Here is a 6327-nt window from a genome sequence, read left to right as displayed (position 1 = left end):
TTAGGGCTTAAGGAAAAGGGGCTATACAGATTTTATAAAGATAAAACAAAGGTAGTGGGGTAAAGGAATTAAGCGGGGAATAGGGAAAGGCGAGGGATGAAGAGGTTTATGAGAGAAACAAAGATAGCGGAGGTTAAGAAGGTGTGAGGAAACCGAGTGATTAAGGAGGAGAACGACCGTTGCGAGCACCCTTCTCAGCACAAACCAACCATCAGTCCTGAATTTGACCTTTTAAGAACTGAAGTTTATAGCAGAGCTAACAGTACTTTTGTGTTTTCTTTATGTTTTAACACTTATAAATTGCTTCACATACATCAATTACTTCGCACTTATATGTTACTTCGCAGAGTTACATTCATCACTTAACATAACATAAATATCCATAAACTTCAAAGTACTGAAATAAAGTGTAGAAAATAAGCAAATTAACACATGAGACACAGATTTTACTTTGGTTCATCCCAATGTTGGACTACATCCATAAGAACTATTGCTAATAACATAGAATTTGTACAATAAATGGTTTTTCCCTGTGCACACAGTTGTATCGTGTCTGCACACTAAGCTGCAGACGGTCTGCGCACTCAGTTGTAGACCTAGGCCTTTGCACACACAACTGCGGAGCCTCGCCCTTCCTTTGAAGTACAGATGAACATAATACAACCATAAACATATGCCTTCCTTCTTTGTTATTCATCCCTATATACACTATTACACGAGGGATTACATCGCTACATTACCATGGACTCAATACCATGGTTTCCAAAATACAAGCGACTATGTCCAAGACCATCAACTTTTACAATATTATATTCTTTTTACAAAAAGGGAGGGGCTTTTCCGTGAAGCCCCCATATTGCGCGGTCCTTGTGTGCTCCGCTGCTAGCTACATAGTCCACTTCGCACTTTTTATTGCGCCCTTTATCCCCAAATTTGGCTTCCTTGTCCAAAATCTTGGAATCTGGCCAAGTTGTGTTGTGCCCAACCCTCATTGTTATTGTGTGAATCTGCATGGACAATGAAACTTACCACTCGAATATTGTGGGTCTCGCACAACACACCATTCCATTGGCAGCAATTATTTCTCTTTCATGATTCAAGGACTCCAATGGGATCTTAAATTATGCCAGCTTTGAAATCTAATAACGAAATGTGATCTTCTTTTGTGCATTCTGCAGATTGGCCTCATCATGATGAGGTAAATGACATCAAGAGCAGCAATATAGATAGTAGTAATATAAATAGTAATTCTAAGCCTGGCGTTTCTCGTCTATATTTCTCCATTACAAAGGACAACATGAAATTACAGAGAATAAATCAAAGGACGATTTTGTGCCTGTATACTTAGCAGTATTGGAAGATCATGACTTGATTTATATAACAGGGTGGCCAAAAATCCAGACAAGGGCACCTCCCATATCAATACTAATAGTAATTGTATATACGAGATTTACGGTTTGAAACTTTCCTCATAAAAAATTCCATTTATCCAAGCATGCACAAACAACCATAATAAAAAATTCCATTTATCCAAGCATGCACAAACAACCATACTTTCAAACAAACAACCTAATTTCTATCCGCTTGCTATAGAAACAAAGGCACTCGCTACAAAAACAAAGACAAAGAAGAGCCACCTATTGCCCAAAAGACATTAAATTTTCCCATCACACTCTGTGAACAATTATGTTGCCGCAGTCACAAGCCATGCAGTAGCTTCGCAAGACCGATTTCTTCTTCTTTGTTGTTGGCTCGTTGACATGGAAAGCTCAGTCCATATGATGTTTGCACACTACCGTGGAGACATGGGCTCAAATCAGTCCACACAGTGCCAATAATAGTTGAAAACGGGCTCCTACAAGCTATCAGTGGGCTTCGAACAACGCTCGCTTTTGCAAGCCCAGACCTCTGCTTAGAGCACATTGCTTTCTGACACATTGTTGTCGTTGCTCCACGTTCTCAGTCCCATAATCACTCGATTTAGTGTAGCCAATGCAAATCTTTGTAATTTACATTTTGGTAGCATGAAACAATATGTATTATATTCCAATCAATATTCAGCAATTACGAGTACTCTGAGGGCCACCGAACTGCTGTGAGGGCTACTGATCAGTGCTCAAATTTGTAATGCTTGTCGATAGCTACGGAGATGTCCTAAGTGCATCTCATCCGCTTTGGAATGACCACCAAATCACCTGCACCAAACTCCACGTACTAATCTGGAGATCCTTTCATATATGCTCTCACCTTACCTCTCATAACCCCACCTAGGCCAAGAGCGAATACCAAGATCAGACAAGTGAGACTAAGAGGGGCGCCTCTCAATTCTCACCCCAAATCTCTCATCCACAATCTCAGAGGGATCCAAATCTCCGTTCCCCTCGGCCATATCAAAACACTAACCAAGCAATCAATTGATCACCTCTTTGTCTGTGCCTTCACCTGGAAATTACCGCGAAGTCTCTGCTCAGACCCAATTCTTGGCACCTCCCCTCGTTCTTCTGCTCCGGAGGACCACCATGATGATCAGCGCAACCTTTTGCAAGTTGCGCATCATACGTGGCCCACGACGTGCGACCCCTATTGAGGACAAAGAAGAAAACGAATGGCAGTATTGCTGCTAATCCCACTACGCTCTCGCAACAACATTCAAATAGAATACTCGATTGGCGGCTCGCTCCTTTTGCGGATTGGACGAAGAGGAAATCACCACAACAAAAGATAGCACACGACACTGCAGAAGAGTTAAACAAAACTCTGATTAGTCGTGTGTCAGATTTCCATATTACTTTTGCTACGGGCTTCTCTTCATGTCGGGTACACCGGACCTGACGCCCTCTCTCGAACACATGGGTTTCTCACGACACTCTTTCTTGTGCACATTTCGCCAAGCTCCACCGGAATGAATTAACAAACAAAAACAAAAACAATACAGATATACTCTCTTATTTCCCTTTGCCCGGGAGAGCCCAGGCCTATACTAACTCTGATTCCAATTTGAAAACTTGATTGGCGTAAGATAATGAAATAATGTTACATATAAATACATGGAAATATTTAAGTAAATTATTTTGAATACACAATTATTTGATTGAGAAAATATCTCAATCACACAACATTTTAAGAAACATCTAAATTTAAACAACTTCTAAATAATAAAAACAAACTCTTTTATATATGTATAAAAATAAAAATAAATAAATAACCATTAAAATTTATATTTTCCAAATATTTTTTTTTCCAGTGGAAAAATCTGTAACTTTTTATTAAAAAATAAAAAGTTACAATTGCAGATGCATGATGCATTTCCATAAGCTGTCCAATGGGCTCAGTGCCATGGCACCCGACGCAACGTTACATGACTAACGTGCAAAGAATGGTGAGAATAGAATAAAGAGAGAGAGGGGGAAAGTAGAGAAAGCAAGAAACCCTGAATATACATATGTGAGTAAGGCTCACGCTTCAGGTTTTTTTTCCTTTTTTCTTTTCGACCTTGCGCCACTCTCCTTGGGTAGGCTCGATCGAGGCTATTACTAACTGTGTTTCAGCTTTCTGTGATCCTGATTCCTTATCTGAATCTGATGTGTCTGATTGATAGTGCCGCTTTATCCCTCCCATGTTCTGGTCATTGTTTATCTTCTCTGCCTGATTTGGATGATTGTTGTCTGATGTAGTTTCCTTCTGATTCCCTGTTTCAGCTTCCTCTATGATGGTATCATCCTCTTCTGCTTCTGATTCTTCATCTTCTGATTTCGGAGGGGCTTTCTTTTCTGGAACTCTCTTCTTTACGACATCATCTATATTCTGCCATCCTTTGGGCTTCCTTTGTTGTGGCTTGCTCTTGTTGAGGCTTTTACATGCATTGTACAAATGACCTGTTTGCTGACATCCCCTGCATCTGAAAGCTGTATTTTCATAGTCCAAAGATTGTTTCCACTGTAAATTGTTGAAGTTCAGAATGATGCTTTCAGGTGATCCTTGGCTAAGATCTACCTCGACACATATTCTAGCAAAAGTAAAAATTCCCTTTATATGTCTCTCTGTATCAATCTTTAAAATTTTTCCGAGGGTATTCCCAATAACTATTAAGGCCTTGGAGTGCCAAAAGTGTAACGGGAGATTATGCAGCCTAACCCAAACTGGCATTCTTGATACCACCATGGTGTTGGCATCGAACTCCGGGAACCATGGGGTAACAAAGAGTCCAGCACTACCCCAGAACCATGGCCCTTGATTGAGTATTTTTTCCTTGTCTTCTTCTAAGAGGAAAATTACTATGAAGAAGCCCTTAGAGCATAGGTGTATTTGGCAGTTTTTTGTCCAAACCGTGTGAATCCATTGGTATAAAGCATCAGTTCTAGGCCAAAAACCATTAAATCTACAAATGACAGCATTTTTTTGTAGATCTGAGAATGTGTAATTTACCTCTGGTAAATCCAGGGAGATAGAGGGACTCTCTGGCGATTGATCCACGATATACTGCCTTGGAGTTGCAGCTGTGGATTCTTTTCCTTTTTGAGGTTCTTTCCCTTTGGCTGCATCGCGATAGGTACCTGTAGTTTTGGAGGAGGCTCCCTTGGATCCACCTCGCAATCGCAGATTGAGGATGATGGTTGAGTCCCTTGCAACCCTATAGTGCTGGAGTGTGTGTTGATCCTGTAAGCAGTGCCCTGAAAATAAAAGATTTTGTGTTGCAGCTGGAATTCCCAGTTTGTCCTGGATCTCTTTTTTTAACTCCATTACACTCATCCATTCCCAGATCTGCACACAAAAGTGTCTGCCTTCTGTTGTTCTGATAAAGATTTGCTTCAGATCCGCTGAGCCTACCTTGGCCAAATCCAGTTTTGCGGATTTGATTTCTGGATCTGGCAGGTTTCCACCTATCTTCTGCCTGGATTTGGGCAGATCGGATTGATCCACCCCGGATCTGCAGTATTTGGCCCGATCTGATGGGCAGCTTTCCAGATCTGGGCTCCTGATGGGGCGATCTCCAGTTTGCACATCGCGGACTGCCAATCCTCTGTTGAAACGATGTGAATATCCTCCTATTTGATCCGACCTAGATCTGCAGGGTTTGGGGCTTTGCTCGGAAAGATCCTTCCTAGATCTGCTGTGTTTGGGCCATGCGTTTTTGTGATGGGTCAAAACTGCAACCCGCAGTCCCCCGATCTTGCATGCAGAAGTCGCGAGAGGAAAGACTGTGTTAGCTTGAGCGGTAAGGCCAAACCCTGACAATTGTCCGCCTCCGAGGTGGATTCTGAACCCAAAAGTCGTTTTTGTGCCCAGATTTCTGGTCTCTCGCCTCTTGGCGGGCTTCTCTTCCAGATCCGCCTCTGATGCGTTTGGCCCATCGATCAGATGATGATTTGGGCGAGGGTTGTCTGCTATGCCAGGGGCTTCGGATATTTTCCTGGTGTTTGGCCGCGTAGCCAAGCCCGTGCCAGCGATTCGATAAACGTCAGAGCTCACTCTCTTGAAACCGGTCCCGTGGAAGGTAATGGTTGTGGCCAACCCTACATCGCCACCGCCAACGACCGCACTGACTGTAGATTCATTACCAGCGCGAGCGAAAACCCCAGCGATGGCCATCTCTCTCCTCCGCTTCCGCCTGTAAAATAATGTCTATATTTTCCAAATATTATATAACTATATGTGATATTATAATCGCAAACACAACCCATAACTATCTTTAAAATGAAGAAAAATCTCATGGAGGGTATCTTGGTGTTACACTAATTTCTAATAACAATTAAAATAAAGTTCTAACGACACCTCTACACAAATGTGTACAAGCTCCACATGACACATTTATGAAATGACACTTTATTACATACATTTTCCCTTGCAATTTGGTGCATATCGTATTGACTTTTTAGCGGGAGATAGGCATAAATTCTAGATTGTCGAGAGTAATATTTGTAACTTATAATTGACCTGAAACTCATATTGTTTTGGTATGTGAACTGGGGTTTGTTAGAAATTAATGGAGAATAGGTTACGTAGTTATGATTTGCTTTTTATTTGACATTCAGTTCCTATTAATTAGGAATCTGTTTTTGCCTATGTATCTATTTAATTCCTGATGATTAATGAATAAGTGAAGCGAATGCATTTGCTGGAGGGAGCTCCTGGTGATCTGCACCTGTGAGCTCCCGTGTGTTTGTCCAAACTTCTGTCTTCTGCATTTCTTATCATGGTATCAGAGCTGGAGGAGTAAGCTGCTGTTGCGTGAGGTGAATCGCTGCCGGATTGCCGTGAAGGAGATCTCTGCGAATTTTGATTGAATTGCTGCTGGGAAGGCGTTTGATAGCCAAGTTTGGTTAGCCA

Source organism: Pinus tabuliformis, chromosome 2_2 (genome assembly GCF_031772625.1).
Source record: "Pinus tabuliformis cultivar Carrire ecotype Pingquan chromosome 2_2, CPIR1, whole genome shotgun sequence".
Classification (NCBI taxonomy): Eukaryota; Viridiplantae; Streptophyta; class Pinopsida; order Pinales; family Pinaceae; genus Pinus; species Pinus tabuliformis.
This window is presented reverse-complemented; position numbering follows the sequence as displayed.